We start from the raw sequence: 18,100 nt of genomic DNA on the forward strand, positions 1-18,100 counted from the left end.
CTGCAAAATACTTTACCAATGCACTCTACAGGCACCTACAAGAATGCATGGATCATGCTATCCCAAACAAAACCAAGACTTACTCCTCTAAGAAAAGGAAACCAGTCTGGTGGACCCCTGCCATAAACAAGCTGTACAATAGAAGGAGGAAACTAGTAGAGAAAAGAGTAAAATCCCAAGAAGGGAGGACAGCCCTGATCAGTATCAGCAAGAAACTACGTTCCCTGATAAAATCATCCAAGGCTAGCTTCAAAAGAAAAATTGCCATGAACTCCAAAGATAACCACAAGGCATTCTTTAGCTATGTCAAGAATCTAAGTGGCAATTCTCAGATCTGCTCGGTGTTAGTGCAGAATAGCACACAATACACTGAACCGACTGATATAGCCAACATCCTGGCAGACAGTTTCAGTACAAACCTCACCCCCCTCTCACCCCCAAAAGGGCACATAACTATACCAGAAGAATGTAGTGCCCCTGAAATCACAGACACTCAGGTTAAAACAGCTCTCTCCAAAGCCAAAGACACAGCATCAATGGGACCGGACAGTGTCCAAGGCTGCATCCTACACAAGCTCAAAGATGAACTAACCCCTCACCTAAACACACTGTTTAAACTCAGCCTCTCCACAGGCTATATGCCCATAGAGTTGCGCACAGCAATGGTTATTCTGCTCCACAAAGGTGGAGCCACAACGGATCTCAAGAACTATCACCCTATAAGCCTGACTAGCTTGATCTGCAAAGCTATGGAGCACATCATCATGGATCTCATTAACAGAGACATTGGGAACCTCCAAACACTGGACCCTACCCAGTTCAGCTTTGTTAAGGGCAGATCATGCCTCCTAAACCTGGTGGACTTCTTTGAGATAGTTACCAAGGCTATAGACGAGGGAAAGGTGGTCCACACAGCCTATCTAGACCTCGCAAAAGCCTTTGACACCATTCCCCACTCAGGTATTATAGAGAAGTTCACCAGCTTGAACATAAACACCTACGTCATGAGATGGGTTGTCAACTGACACATGGACAGAACCCACATGGTAAGAGTTGCAGGAGCTAGGTCTGACTCTAAACCAGTTACAAGTGGCGTTCCCCAGGGCTCAGTCTTAGGAACCCTCCTGTTCGGCATATACTTCTCAGAGGTACAGGCAAGCACAAGAGGTCTATGGCTGACCAAGTTCACAGACGACTACAAACTAGGGGCTATAATTGACTCTGGCTGACACAGACATCCTCCAAAAGGGTCTCACTGAGACAGATACCTGGTGTCAAAACCATGACCTCAAGCTAAATGCCAAAAAATGCATAGTCACCCCCTTTGGAAAAAACAAAGTACCCACAAACTACCACATAGGTGGTAGCCCCATAAATATGGAAGACATAACAAGGGATCTGGGGACTCAAGTAGATAGTAACCTCTCCTTTGATAATCACATTGCTAAAGTGATTAGAAAATCCTTCTATGTGGCCCACCTAATCACAAAAGGGTTTACATCCAGATTGAAAGAGGTCATTGGGCCCCTCTATGCATCACTCATCAGACCATCATAGAGTATAATGCCCCATTTGAGATGTACCTTACAAGACACCTGCAACAACTGGAAAGACCACAGAAGTACCTCACCAAGAGGATCACTGGCCTCAAGCAGATGCCCTATGCAGCTTGACTGAAGAAATTCCAGCTGCACTCGGTTGCATACCGCCTACTCAGAGGTGATCTCTGCCTGACATACAAGGCCATGACCTACCCAGAATTGATGGACATGCTCCACCTAAAGAAAACCATATCCCCTCAAGCCACATTGTCCAGGGATCTAAACCTCTCCACAACAATAAATAGGACATGCTGGAGGGATATATTCCTGTCCCAGAGACCTCCCATGCTCTGGAACAAGATTCCAATCTACATTAGGCAGAGCTCCTCACTAACCCTCATCAAGAGAAACCTTGATGAGTGGATGGGAAACAGAAAGTTTACTCCAGGGATCACTTCAATGACTCTGTTGAACAGAGGCACAGGGAACTAATCTAAGGTGGTGGAGAAAGGCAACACATTCTGGCCAGGCTAATAAATGCCTTCGAGCAGATAGCCTAGTACCTACCTATGAACCTGCCTAGTACCTACCTATGAACCTATGAACCTTCGATAAGTGGATTAGCAAAAATCCACAAGGATCTGTATGACCCTCCGTTATGACCCCATAGTATCTGGGCAAGGTTGGGTCACATAAACTATGCCTTTACATGTAGAGCAAGAGCTTAGAAAATGCTGATTGATATTGACACCGTTTTGCAAGACATGGATGACTTTCTTAAGAAATTACATAGAGCTATGGATACAAATAAGAACAGTTGTAACCTTCTGTTGACCACCAAGGATGTGAACAATCTTTTTACCTCCATACCCAATGACATTGAGATTGAGACTACAAGGGAAATCCTAACATGTAGCCTTAATGGAACAGAGGATGACAAAATGTGATCACTATTGTCAATGATTCTTGAAAATAACTGTTTTGCCTATGTACAATCTATCTACTGGCAGTGTTGGGGGGTTGCCATGGGCATCTCCTGCATGAACAGTTATTCAAATATTGTATTGGCAGAATGGGAGCGTACCCATATACTCAGTCCCACTAATCCTTGGCATAAGAACGCTTTATTCTACGGCCGTTTTGTGGATGACCATTTTGTACTTTGGGAAGGAGATGAGAATCAATTCATTTTATTTTTGGAGGACATAAATGGAACTACCACTTTTTTGAAACTAACAGCAGAATGGTCTTGAATCTCTGTCAACTATTTGGATGTTAACATTACATTGGAGGAAGGAAATAAAATGAATACAGCATTGTACAGAAAAAGGACATGGAGGTATCATTATCTGCATAAAAGTAGTATGCATCCCAGGCATATTACAAAAAAATATCATGCGGAATGAAACTACAAGGATTTTGAAAAGATGCACCCAAGGTGCAGTTATAGAGAAAGAGATCCAGAATCTGCAAAAGAATTTAAAAGCACGTGGCTACAGTGAAAAGGATACCTATGTTCGAATGGACAATATACATAAAGAAATAAATCATGAAAAAACTACATTTGAAGCATGTAGGAAACAAAAAGGTAGTAGTGAACAGAAGGACAACAGATTAAGGGTGATGATGACCTACAGCACAGATAATGTGCAGATTCAAAAAATAATACATCAATTTTGGCCGATCTTAATCCAAGACCCCAAATTAAAGGAGATAGTAGGGGAGAATCCAAGTTTTGGGTCTAAAAATAGGAAGAATATCAAAAGATTATTATGCACAAGAGATGGCTTTTCAAAACCTCAAATTTTGTGTCCCAAAGGGACATTTCAATGTGGAATCTGCTTTGCTTGTGAGCACATTGATTGTAGTAATTCCTTTTTCCAACCGAATTCTGGAAGGGAATACACATTTAATTTGAAAGCTACATGTAGCACCCCAGAGGTTGTGTATTTGGTGACCTGTACATCATATCTGGCTTATTATGTCAGCAAAACAAATCAAGCCTTTAAAAAAATGCACCCTGAGGCATTTGACAGACATCCATGGAAAGGACTTACATAATTTCCTTGCTGCACATGTTGATACTTTCCCTACACATTCCTTTTTATTCAAAGTAATAGAACGGGTCTTTGTGGGAATGAAACAAGGAGATATTAATAATTAAATAGAAAAGAGAGATCAGATGGATAATTAACTTAAGATTAGATCAATTTCCTAGTCTAAATGCGGTGATTCCATTTAGACCAATGCTGAAAGCTAGAAGACCAACTATTGGCTGAAAAGAAGGAGTGTCTATTTTAGACAACTGTGATTGGATGAGAGAAAATCTTCCTGTTTTCTCTAAAGCTGAAAGCTAGTAAAACGACTATTTGCTGTTAAGAAGGTATGTCCACTTTAAACACTTGTGATTGGTCCATTTTTAAGAAGGAGAAAAGACCACTTTAAACTTTGCATATAAAAGATATTCTCAGTCGCAATTTATCAGTGATTTGATGAAGATTTATCAAAAGCGCTTATCGTTTGTGGAATTCAAGGGACTTTACATCTTTTTAGCAGTGTTTTAATCTTTTGATTAAACATCTTATTTTTTCAAGTTTTCAACTGCTACAGTCATGGAGGTGTAGCCTGTTTATCATTTTACTTTGTGTTTTTTACTAGATACCCATAGGAAGTGGGACATATTCTTCCTGTTCAAGATTGTTAATCTGGGATGTCCTGCACTAGATAAATTAATCATTGTTTCCAACTTATTCATATTTTCATATTTATGTTCATATTTTCATAATTGAGAGACCTATATGTTCTCAATCAGCATACCATGATGGAAGACATGAAAATGCATTACCATTATATATTTATTATGGCACTATACTTCAGATATTGCAAGTTGTTTGTTAGTAATTATGAAAATAAACAATATTTCTGTATGTACTTAATACTTAAAAACATGTGCCTTACAGATTATTACATGATATCAGATGAAACCCTTGATGTTGAAGAAAACTGTCTTTGATATTTGTACAGTAAGTTGCACATTTTGAGAGATACTCAGTATTATTTATGTTGCTAATTATACAATTAAGCATATGTTTTCATATTTCTGTAAATATCTCAGTAAACATACACTCAGAGAAGAATTTCCTGTTGTCATGAGAAAGCTTATGTCTGGTTAACAAAACATTTCTAACAATATATGTCTAGGTCATACCGTTTCCAAGATATGACAATTTGTCTATGAAACTTTAGCAAAAAATATGATTTTACGTTTGTGTGCATTATAATATAAAATAGCAGTTATGGAAAACCTATGAACGGACTGACTATTATCACTGCAAAGAATACTTCCTACTCATTACATTATTTGTGCAGTTCTCATAGCCCTTGCTCTTCATGAAATATTTACCTTTGTTTATCTTATGCTTTTACGTTTATTTTTCAGAAAATGCTCTGGAATGTAAGATGTATGTAGGCGCTAGAGGTGTGACATTCCACACAACACAGAGGTGTTAATGAGTTAAAACTGTATAGCGTATTGGAGGAAAATCTGAGAGCACAACAGCAAATAATTAAACCTTTTTCAGATTACATTGACATTTGGCCTTGATAAATGTGAAAAAGTAACATTTTGTTGCAGGAAAATAACTAGAGAGAGCAATGAGGTATTAAAAAAACTTCAACATTTTTTTCAAAGATGGCCGCTGTTCTGTAAGCACTGCTAACCCACAGCTCCTCTAACTAATTGGAATAAAACCAACCCAGAAGACAAACCAGGAAGTATTTCAACATAATACTTTGAACGAACAACTCTAACCAACATTTAAAAAATACCAGCAAGGAAAAAAAACTGAAACAACAGCTTAACTACCAAGATTGAAGCATATTATCTGAAGCAAAAGAGGGAAACAAGAAAAGAAAGCCGTGTGCTTGGAAATCCTGTCATCCTGAAATACATATACATACTGAGACGTATCAATTCCACAAAATGTCAAAAGACGACAAAAATATGGACATTACTACAACTAAAACTAAACTATCAGAATTATTATCGCCTGAGAAAGATCTAAACTCTAAAAGACAGAAAATAACAAAACAACAAGACACTCCTAAAATGGGAAACATGATCAGCCTGCAAATCTGGATGACATCAAATCAGCTTTACTTCCTATTCAAGATGCAATAAAAGAGCTTTACATCCAACTACAAACATTTGGAAACACTTTCAATCAAATAATGGAAAGAATGGATAAATCAGAAGCTAAAATCAGCGAGAATGAAGAAAAGATAGTGCTAATAACCAAAAAAAAAACTGATGCACATGAAGTAGACATCCAAAACATTCAAGCAAAAATTACTGATCTAGAAGCAAGATCCAGGAGAAATAATATAATCATCAGAGGCATACCGGAAGCTATATCCCACAATGAACTGATCCCTTCTATTATCCAAATATTTGCTACCTTACTCAAAGAGCCAAAAACAGCCCAACAAATGATAATAGAAAGGGCACACAGAGCTCTGAGAGCATCTCAAGTATTAAGCAAACCAAGACCAGTATATGTCAAACTCCTAAACTTTCAGGACACTAACACAATTTTGCTAACTGCAAAAAGAAATGGTGGGTCTATAATATGGAATAATAACACAATATCACTTGCTCAAGATCTGCCCCTGCAAATTAGACAAGCCAGACAACTTCTCTCCCCCTACTGCAAGTTTTTAATTGACAGGAGAATAAAATTTCAAATGAAATATCCAAATGTTCTAATATTCCAAGTGGATGGAATTAAATACTCGGTCGCCAACCATAAAGAAGCTAAAAACACCTTTCTGGCCGTTTATAAAAAGATTCCTGCCATAGAAAGCTAACTGCACTCACCGGAACAGCTTGTGGAGCTCCAGAAGTCGGTTGCAAACCCTGTGACCAGCCGGGGTCTTCTTTCTGCATTTGTTTGAACTTAGTTTCATGCTGGGCCTCTTTTTTGAGCATGATGACCCAGATATCACCTCTACAGGACACGAGGAACAAACCAGAAAGCACAACTCACTTCCGCCTTACTAATTCTCCCACGAGGGGAACTGAAAAGACTTTCCCTTAACTCACCGATGAGTAATCGCAGAGAAGGCACTTCCGGAAGTCCGATCCAGATAAGAGTACCCCTACGAGCAGCTAAGCAGTCGGCTTAGATGGCCTGATGCTTTGTGAAGCCTCTGAGCAAAGCTGGATGGAAGAAAAGAACAGTAGACACAGTTAAAATCACTTTAAACGAACATTCTCTTTTCCCCTTTTTTCTTTACCTTTTTCTGTTATTTTAAAATATGAAAATAATTTTACATTGATTAAGACAGACAATGTAGAACCATCAACAGGAAATAACTGAATAGGCTTGTCACATCTATTTTTTTCCTGACTGAAAACTAATTCAGGGTCTCCTGCTTTCCCTTTACTTAATAAGGTCCTTTATTACAACAGACTGCCGCTGTATTCAGATGGGACAGTTTTAGTCACAACTAATACCTAGGTAAGGAAGCATTTTTATTTTTAGGTGTCAGATGTGACAGGCAAAGTGAAGTGTCTAAATAGGTTTCATAGTATTTCCTAAGGTGTTTGTTCTTCATTCAGCAACTTTTGATTTTAAAGGGAAAATGAAAATTATTCTAATTTCTTTAATGTATTAAGGTGCTTTACTTTTGTATCATTGCAAGAATCATATTGCAGAGATACCATTACAACTGATTCTGTGCAAACAAAACAGGAAAAAATCATAGAATCAGTAGCTTCCTTACCTACACATTATAAGGCAAATACTATATCTGTAAAGACTATATAAAGAAAATGGCACTTCCAAGAAGTTACCTGTTCCAACACATTTACTGATAATATTACACCAATCAAAAAGAATACACCTTTTTTATAGTGATACAAGTGTTAACTAATTAATAAAAAGAGCATACAGTTAACTTGTTACATACCAATAAGGTTATACAATACATTTAATCAGAGCGCCCTAGATATCAGAAATAAGTAAATCCTAAACTAAAAATTATGAAAAGATAATGCACAACAGTACACAACAATAAACCAACACCTCTCATGACTAACTATAGCTATATAATGCAGATGTGTGCCTAGATGCATGTATGTGAGTGTATGTGTGTGTGTGTGTGTGTGTGTGTGTGTGTGTGTGTGTGTGTGTGTGTGTGTGTGTGTGTGTGTGTGTGTGTGTAAACAGATTATATATCAGTACCTTTTTACATATTTTAAAGAGACAGCCCCTGCACATGTTTGCATAGGAAGATAGCCCTTTTAAAGGAGATTCCTGTAAGATAACTGACACATGAAAAATAATTAAGCTCACAAAGGGGCTCTGGCAGCTTATACATGACCCATATGTGGAAACAGTGACTACAACAGTGTATAGAATGAAGAACTATTGTGATTCTTAACTCAAATTATAAATACCCGGCTTATACATAGCCACAGCTTTTTTCTCTATGGTTCATATTAATGGATATACTTGGAGTGTTTGACACTTAACGCTTTTGTATTAAGGACGTAATATACCACGGATTATGTAATATAATTCTTACTGCAAATATTACAATCCAAAACATTCCTAGTGAACCATATTTAGATAGTCGCCTTAAGTGTATCAAAATAGCTAGCTTGGGAATAACACCACACTACACCACATGAGAATAACACGAAGGAACAGAGAGAATAGACAGGGGGCTCACAAAACTAAAGAGCACACTGAGATAATAAAATTTAATTAGAAGACTAAAGTCAAGAATAATTACAAAGACTTTATAACACACATTCTTACACAAACATATGTATACACCCTAACTCCGGACTAGGGAATTAGCAGCATAACATTCTTAGCTAAAGAACCCAAATATTTCCAAGCGGATAAGTAAATTGGGTCAGGGACTTCCCCTCAAGGAGGGTAATGAACAACCATATCAGAAGATAAGACCTGAAATCAATATATACTAATAGTCTGAAATAAATAAAACAAAATCCACGTCAGCAGAACCAGCAGCAAAAAGTCCACTGTTAAGTGTTTTATTAACATCCACTTTTCGTTCAAAAAGACTGAACTTCTTCAGACGGACATCAGAAGGTAGCAAATGTAAAAAAACTCCTTAAATACACAATTAACAACACATGATACATTTGAATGGACCAACCAACTGGTTAAAACTCACTGACATCAATGTGTGGGAAAAAGCTGATCTCAAAACTTCTTAAAGTACTACTGCATACAAAAGTCGAATCCATGAAAAATGTGTTTTAAAAACAAAACAAAATGGAAATATATATAAACATAATATTTAAAATGTTTGAAACCAAAAAACGTAGTATATAAAACCTTTTTAATGACAAAAGGTAGAAAGTAAAAAATAGTAAGTGAAAAGTAATCATAATAAAATTACCTCTGCATACTTCTATGTTTCAAAATGCAAGCTAAACTTACTCTGTCATTGAGACCTGGAAGTCTATATGAACAGAGTTTCAGCTGCCAAATCACTTCTAGGCGCTCTAATAGTAGTTGAAAAGGACCCCCCCTGATGTCACCTGTCCTAACACCCTAAAAGTAAAACATTTTCACAATGTTTTTCCTAATACAGTATAAATGCTCATAGATTCTTTCAATGAAAGAATCTATGAGCATTTATACTGTATTAGGAAAAACAAGTGTGAAAATGCTTTGGCGAAACATGTTAATGACCACCCTCAGCACAGTTTTACTTTTAGGGTGTTAGCCTTTCTGGTATCAGTGGGAGTGGTAAGCACTCGGTATCCTATCTACTGCAAGAGAAGCAGTTTCTAGCTGGGAAATTGTAGCTTATTGGCAGTTTGGGCAGCATTTTTATTCCTTTTAACTTTCTGACTTAAAAGCCTGTGTTTGCGTGGGTTTGAGCTTGTTTAAGCTCCGCAGATCCCTTCTTGGCATCCTGCAAGCCTACAAGAGCAGCAGAAAGGTGAAAGAGAGACTTTGAGAGACTTTAAGTATCTCTGTTTTACTTATTATTGAATATACTGATTACTGTACTTTATTTGTCGTTTTTACTATATTGCATTTAATTCAACTGCATTTGCTGTATTTTAGCTACACACTCAAGTGTACTCGCCTGCATTGTGTTTTAAAGTAATGTAATTGTTGTTTTTAGTGTATTTTCTGTGTTAAAAAAAAGAAAAAAAAATTCTAGCTTGTTTGCTTGTTTTCCCGCCTTTTTTTGTTACTAGAATTGTCCGGATACAGATTTGCTGTATTCAGGACTGTATTGTAGTTTCTGAGTTCCCTAGACCTTTCTGTGATAGAGGGAAGTCTTTCTGCTTATCAGTGGGAGTGGTATGCACTGGATAGCCTATCTACCACAAGAGGAGTGGTTTCTAGCATGGAAATTGTAGCTTATTTTCCATTTGGGCAGCATTTCTATCCCTTTTAACTTTCTGCCTTAAAAGCCCGTGTTTGCCCAGGTTTGCACATCGTGCAGCGCCACTAAGCTAGGGTAAACTATTACCAGTGCCAGAAAGTCTGCTCTTCAATTTTTCCCTTAGATCTTGCTAGTTCTCTTCCCTCTCACACTTAAACTAGCTTATTCATCTAGCACTTTACCTTCTTGTAGCAATTATTGTAGCACACATAAGTGCTACCAGCACTAAACATTCTATAAGGAAACAGATCCAGTACTTATTAATAATACCCAACCCTCCAGGCACATCTAAAGGTCAGTTCCCTGCACTTTCTCCTATTAAGCTGGTGAACCTGGACATTCTGAGGCAATCTAGCAATTGCCTCGTGTACACTGACAACTCTTTCCTCTTACCTCCCAACACTCAGACTTGTGAGAGATGCACTTATATATCCAAACTGGAAGCAATGCACTCTCCAGCCAAGCCTGGTATAGCTGGGCAAGAGGAGAAGGTCAACACTTGCACCACACCACATGGAACACATAGCCCTCCAGAACGTACATCATCACAAAAACATAAGCTACAAACCCACCTTCATGGAGGCTCTTAATAGAAATCTACCCAAACAGCAGAGACCTCCAAGGCAGAAACACACTCAACCACCACAGCATGGCACAAATCACAAGACAAATAGCTCACCTAAACAGTGTGATACTCAACCAAAGCCCCTAAGGCAAAATAGCTTGCCCAATACACTAGTCATAGATGACTCAATAGTGAGGCACACAGATGTTCTACTCACTAGGTTGAATAAGGAGAATGTAACATTCAGCTGCCTGTTGGGTGCCAGGATCCATCACATAACGCACGCACTCAGGTCACTCCACAACAAGTACAAATATGACTCTGTCATTGTCCATGTTGGTGTGAATGACCTGAGATGTACCTCCCTGGACTACATGAAAAGAGACATGCAGGAGCTCTTGGATCTTGTAGCCCAGGCAGGTATGACCCTAGCACTGAGCAGCATCCTACCATCACCCAGAATGATACCACAGTACAAGCAGAAAATGATTGACTTCAACAATTGGCTAAGTTTCTGGTGTCATTCTAAGGGGATCCAGTATCTGTCTGCCTGGTATCACATGATTGACAGAGATTGCTTGCATCTGTCACCCCTGGGATTCTGTATACTGGCCAAGGCTCTTGCCACCCCTATAGTGCCTTTTTTAGCCAGTGTTTCAAGGACCAAATTACCACCATAACTGCTATAAATAAATGTAATCTGAGGGTCATGCTGCTCAGTGCTAGAAGTCTAAATCTCAAATGCACTCACTGAAAGCACTCCTTAAAATGTATAACATGGACATGTGTGCCATACCAGAGACCTGGTTCAAGGCAGCAGAAAGCACCCCTGCACTACCAGGCTATAATTCATTCCACACCTTTCAGCCCCAAAACTTGGACCAAAGCTCCAAAGGCGGTGGTGTCTCCATATTTGTTAAGGATATGCACACCTCCAGACTGGTAACCCATCAAAACGCAACATAGATACTTCAGATATAACTAACATTGGGTAAGAAAACGATTCAGGTCATAGCCTGCTATAGGCCCCAACCATGTCCCAAGACTTTCACTCCACATTCCTAAGCACCCTGGAAAATATTAGGGTCCAACACAATTCCCTCATACTGGGTGATTTCAAATACCCTTTCATTAACTGGGAAAACTACTCATGTACCAATACACTTGCCCAACATTTCCTGAAATTCATTAATTCCAATACCTTGATCCAGCTCATGCTTACCTCCACTAGAGGAAGCAACATCCTTGTCTTGGTTATCACTAACATGGGCGACCGTTGCTCTACACCAGTAGTCAACTCCTCCCTGGTAAGATCTGATCACAAAGTAATCACCAAGGATATCCATATCCCACCTACACCCCCTGCAAAAGTAACCACCATGAAAAACTTCTCTAAAGCTAACTTTGGACTACTAAAAATAGAGGTGGCTAGCTTCATGACACCCATGCAGATGGAGAATGGGTGCATGACTGCTGAATCATACACCAATACACTGTACGAACACGTACACAAATGCATGGAACTGACCATAACCAACAGAACCAAGATGCTCTTCTCCAAAAAAAGGAAGCCAATCTGGTGGTCCCTCACCATAAACAAACTCTACAACAGAAGAAAGAAACTGTTGCAGAAAAAGGTGAAGTCCCAAGACTGGGAAAACTCCCTTATTAGCCTCAACAAAAAGTTGAGATCCCTCATCAAATTCTCTAAAGCTAGCTACAAAAACAAGATTGCAGCAGATACTAAAGATAATCAAAAGGCCTTCTATGGTTGTGTCAAGAAGCTCCATGGAAATACCCAGGTTTACTCCAAGCTACCGCACAATGGTACCTCTTATACCAAGCCAACAGACATTGCCAAAATACTGCATGACAGATTCAGTGCTAACTTTACCCCTCTCCCCCCAATGGACCTATCACAATACCAAAAGAATGCCCAGCACTCAGTATTACTGCTACACAGGTTAAAACTGCACTGTCCAAGACCAAGAATACAATCCTTGGCTGTGTTCTACATGAACTACAAAATGAACTGTCACCACACCTATGTGCTCTGTTCAATCAAAGCCTCACCTCAGGCTTTGTCCTTACTGAATGGCACACTGCTACAGTCATCCCTCTCCATAAAGGAGGATCGACTACAGACCCTGGGAACTATTGCCCCATTTGCCTGATGAGTCTGATATGTAAGGCTATGGAGTGCATCATCATGGACCTAATAAATAAGGATATAGGGAATCTCCAAACTCTGGATCCCATACAATTTGGCTTTGTGAAGGGTAGATCATGCCTGCTCACCTGGTCGACTTCTTTGAGTGAGTCACCAGAGCTGTGGATGAGGGCAAGGTAGTTCATACAGCCTACCTCGATCTGGCCAAAGCCTTCAATACCATTCCCCACTTAGGAATCATAGATAGACTCACTAAACTAGGCATCAACCCATATATCACTAGGTGGGTGGCAAACTGGCTTACAGATAGAACCCACAGTGTGAAAGTAGCAGACTCCAAGTCAGACTGCCGACCAGTCATGAGTGGAGTACCACAGGGATCGGTCCTGGGTCCTCTTCTGTTTGGCATCTACTTCTCTGAAGTCCAGACCAACACGAAGGGTCTCTGGCTGATCAGGTTTGTAGACAATTGCATGTTGGGAGCATTATTAACTCTCCAAGGGATGTAGACATCCTACAAAAAGGCCTCACTGAGACCAACAATTGTTGTCAAAACCATGGCCTTAAACTCAATGATGCATTGTCATCCCCTTTGGAAAAAACTCAGTTCCCATGAATTACCACATCAATGGCAGTCCACTGAACACTGAAGGTGTTATAAGAGATCTGGGAACACAGGTTGATAGCAACCTCTCCTTTGACCACCACATAGCCACTGTGTTCAGAAAGTCCTTCTATGTGGCACATCTCATTACTAAAGGTTTTGCATCCAGGAAGAAGGAGGTCATTATCTCTCTCTACTCCTCCCTCATAAGAGCAATCATTGAGTACAATGCCCCATTTGGCATGTACCTCACCAGCCACCTGCAACAACTGTAGAGGCCACAAAAGTACCTCACAAAGAGGATACTGGGCCTTAAACACATGTCCTACATGGACAGACTCAAAAAACTCCAGCTATTCTTTGTCTCATATTGCCTACTTAGAGGCACTCTCTGCTTGACTTACAAAACCATGTCTTGCCCAACCCTGTTAAATATGCTACGTCTAAATAAATTCAAAAAACCACAACCATGTCCAACGAAACAATAAAGCAACATAGATATCAAACGTAATTGAACATTTATTAAACAAACGCTTAAAATAAAAACATGAACGTATTCAGTACTTTGTTTTCGTTTAGATAACTTCATCAGATGTGGGTCATTACAAATCATTTCATTTAAATACTGTGAATTAATGACATCATAAAATTAATTATCTAATAGTTAATTTAAAATCATTTCATATGTAAAATATGAGAATGACACAATATATGCTTTAATTAGTAAAAAAATAATGATAATTATATATTTAAATTTTAAACATGTGATAAATATGCATTTAGAAGATATATACATTTAAAAAATATATATACATTTAAAAATATATATGCATTTAAAAAAAATACTTTTACTTAAACTGTTTGTGTGACGATAGAAAACAGATAAAAAATAGAAATAAATAAATGAATAAAAGAAATAACCCATATGTGGCATGGCTATGCATAGTATGAAAATATTTATATAACCATATACTTAAAATGTAGTTAAAAACAAATCAATTCATCTCTACTGTTAAACACATCACTGGTATGTGGAAGGGGCACATGTTCAGCTGCCCTTAATTTTAAAAGTGGGGCCAAGGACAAATGGTCATTTAACCCTGGCCCTTTATTGGCTTCTAAGATTAATTACCACCACAGTTCCCTATATTCTATTGATTCTTCCCACATACTACCTCTTTTTTCCTTATTGATTTTTTCTAAAACATAAAACCTAAAACATGCATCATAACATTCTAAAGTTTGTCTGTATAAAGCATTATTATCCTTCTTAGTCTGTATGTCATAAGTGTGCTCATATATCCTTTTCTTAAGCTTTTGTTCAGTTTTTCCAATATAGAACGCCTGACACACTTGACACAAAGCTATTTATACTAACCCTAACCCACTAGTTTCACAATTGTGATAACTTTTACTTTTTAATGTCTTATTTCTACATTCCAACACAATACTTTCTTTGTTAACTATATATTCACACTGCAAGCATCTGCCACATTTAAATGTTCCTAATCTCCTTTTGTTATTACCTTCTTTAATTTTTTATTTTTTTGTAAATGATCTTTCAGGTTCATTCCATTTTTATACACCACCTTAATCTTTTCCTTACTAACCTTTTACAGATCGGTAAATGTGAGGACTTTACTCCATTCCTTATTAAAAATGTTCCTCACTATTCTTGAGCTATCATTATATTCGAGTATTAAGGCCTTATCAAAACTATCTGTCTTGTCACCATCTTTTAATAAATTTACATAATTTTCCTGGCCTAGAATAGGTTTATATCTCTCATTTCTTTCCTTAAGAATGTCTGTTTTAATTTTCCTCAGCAGACTATCAGGGTACCCTCTTTCCTTTAACATCTGTTTAACATAGCCTATCTCCTCTAGAAAATCATCGTCTTTAGAAGTCATATGGCTAGATGTAATAAACTGGCCTTTTACAATTTTTGTTTGTAATGGAAAGGATGGGCACTATTATAATGTAAAAATGAGTTAACATATGAATTTTTCCTATAAACCTTAGAGTAAAATATTCCTTCTTCCTTATGAATTTCAATATCCAGGTATTGTAATTTATCTGGGGAATAGTTGTATGTAAATCTTAAAAAATTAGTGCTTGTGTTTAAAACTCCAATAAAAGCATGCATTTCTTGTTCCGACGCAATCCACAAAATACATATATCATCCAAAAATCTTTTGCACAAACACCAACAGTGTTGGTACATAGACCCCAATCCGTATTTTTCCTCCCATTTGGCTAGGACTAAATTTGCATATGTAGGTGCACATATCGCCCCCATCGGCACCCCTTTTATTTGGTGGAAGAATTCTCAATTAATGTAAATATAATTATACCTTAATACTAATTCCATCAGTTGCAAAGTCAAACAACATTCATCCCTAGTTAATGATCCATCTTCATAAATAATTTCTTCTAGTAATGTTAGGCCTTTTTGGTGGGGTATACAGGTATACAAATCTACAATATCAATAGTAAGGAAACCATGGTTCACATCTGCTATTTCTTGTTTAAGACTTCTTAACAAGTCCCATGAGGCCCTGAGAATAGTGTGTCTCTTTAACCACAATGGTTTGAGTATGTTATCCACATATTTGGCCAAAGAGGTGGTCTTTGAACCCTCTGCTGAGACTATTAGCCTTAATGATGGATCCATTTCATTTTTGTGTATCTTTGGAATGCCAAAGATAGTGGGGATCTTAGGCTTCTCAACAGTTAAATAATTAAGGGTTATCTGATCAATTAGACCCTCATTAACCAAATCTTCCAAGACTAAATCTATTTTCCTATAAGAGATGTTTATTTCATTTCTAGAGGCACTTACATATTTATTAGTGTCCCGTAACATCTTATTCATATTAGCTTCGTAAGTCAAATTATCCATGAAAACAATACCCCTGCCCTTATCAGGTTTCATTACTCTTAAGGTTCCATCATTACTTAACTCATATAAAGCTTGACGTTCCACTATGGAAATGTTCTGTCTGCATTTAACTTTACTAAAATTGTTTCTTATTTCCTTCTCTATTACATTTTCCAAGTTTTTAACTTGGGGGTGGAGTGGAAGATTAAATGTGCTTTTCCTTACTAAACACATATTCATTTGCATTTTTGGCTGGTTAAATAACACCTGAAAATTAATTTTTCTCATAAACATTTTTATGTCCATGAGTGTTCTTGCTAAATCTCCCTTTTTATTTAGAATAAATTTAATATCTTTTGATAAAAAAGTAAAATGTTTTTTTCTTAAAATTACATTACTAAAATTATCAATAGTAAAATCACCCCTTAAAAAATTAAAAGGATTAAGACCATCTTGCTTAATAAAATCTAAACCTAAGTCGAGGAGGGTGGTATTTTCATTTGTTAATACCTCCTGTTCCCACTTCTCCTCATTCCCCAAAAATGTGTATTTTGATACTGGTATTGTTCCTCTCTTTTTCTGATCCTTTCGGACCTTCATAGGGGTGGGTAATCAGTAACATCGTCTAACTCACCAATTTCTTCCCCCACTCGAGCATGCTCAAAATAATTGGTATTATTGTTGTTGTTTTTAATAATCCCATTTCCCCTTTCTTCTTTGTCACCCCACTTCCAGGACTTGTTACTAATTTTTGGTGGTGGATAACTTACATCATTTTTATAATCATTTAAGTCCCTTTCTAGTTTTTTAATGTTCCTTTTGATCAAATTGTCACACTGAACATCTATGTCTTTTGTAATGTTATCATAGTTTTCTCTTTCTAAAGGGATAGTAAAAATTAAATCATATCTAATACTTTCATTCAAACTCTTTATATCCTTTAATAATTCATTTCTTAATCTCACATTGTCATCAGTAATACATTTCAACACATCTAGCCCACATCTGTTAAAAACATCTACCAAACTTTTGTGAAACAAACTGCCTGGAATTACATAGTTAGGGTATTTATACAGTCTCAGTCCTTTAGGCACAACCCCTTCATTAACACATTCTTTTAAATACGTGTTCTCTATATCCAGGCTCTTAAATTTGTAAAGTAATTTCTGAAACTGCATTAACTTATTCTTATACGATCCTGAAATAGGGCCAGGTTGCACTGTTTTGTCTTTAAAATCCTTCGTAAAACTGACCTGTAACCAGTCCTTCAGCTCGATTTTACCACGCTGTTCATCGGCTAAAATTGCCTTGTTTCCTTGTCCAGATCTTATTAACCCCCCAGTCATTCCATTTACACCATTTTGTAAACTCGAAGTGCTTTCACCTCTTAGAACAGCTGGGGTATGTCTAAAACCTGTTCCTCTTTCATTCTGTAAATCATTAAGATCAGTGTTCCCGGTAACGTTATTATTTTGCGTATTGGCATTTGCTACAGCATTTCTGCCCCTCATATTTACATCCTGGTTCAATCCATTTCATAAAACTGCTACAAGGGAAACCATCAATTCACTTAGAGGCGTAAGTAGATCCACCAACTGTGTCCACTGGCCCACCAACTTCCTTGCTTGGCCAACTTCCTCTTTAGCATTACGTGCTTCCAGCTCCGTGCTCGTTTCGCTGTCCATTGCCCCAATATAAACCAATAATAAACAAAATGGGCACGAATGAGGTGAAAAACAACTTGTAAACTCAAAAAACCACAACCACGTCCAACGAAACAATAAAGCAACAGAGATATCAAACGTAATTGAACATTTATTAAACAAACACTTAAAATAAAAACATGAACGTATTCAGTACTTCGTTTTCATTTAGATAACTTCATCAGCTGTGGACC

Source organism: Protopterus annectens, chromosome 7.part0 (genome assembly GCF_019279795.1).
Source record: "Protopterus annectens isolate FY-2018-M chromosome 7.part0, PAN1.0, whole genome shotgun sequence".
Taxonomy (NCBI): Eukaryota; Metazoa; Chordata; order Ceratodontiformes; family Protopteridae; genus Protopterus; species Protopterus annectens.